This window comes from Fukomys damarensis, unplaced genomic scaffold (genome assembly GCF_012274545.1).
Source record: "Fukomys damarensis isolate Sample0158 unplaced genomic scaffold, DMR_v1.0_HiC HiC_scaffold_5, whole genome shotgun sequence".
NCBI lineage: Eukaryota > Metazoa > Chordata > Mammalia > Rodentia > Bathyergidae > Fukomys > Fukomys damarensis.
Genome location: NW_022900917.1, coordinates 79,855,286 through 79,855,651, shown reverse-complemented (window position 1 = coordinate 79,855,651; position 366 = coordinate 79,855,286).

The window sequence follows — 366 nt, the reverse complement described above, 5'->3', positions numbered from 1 at the left end:
CCCCTGGAAAGGCAGATAAACAGCATGTTTGAATATAGGAGTGACAAGAAGTTGAAGGAAGCCAGCCACTATGCAGGATTTTCTTTATATTTTGGGAAAAATAATTCTACTCTTAATGCTAGTAGTAAAGACTCCACTTAGAGACAAAGGCCCTGGGAAACCACAGCTTCTCCAGGCCTCGTGTGCTTCTCCAGGTTGGCTGTGGGGAAACCTGCCTGTTCCACCTGCCTTTTGGGAAGCCAATGGCCACCTCCTCCACAGTCTTCACTCCTGAGCATCTCCTCTGATAAGCACAGCAGATGTGGCTGTAAAACACCAGGACACATGGTGTCAGGTACAAAGGCCAAGAAAGGGAAAGATCACTTT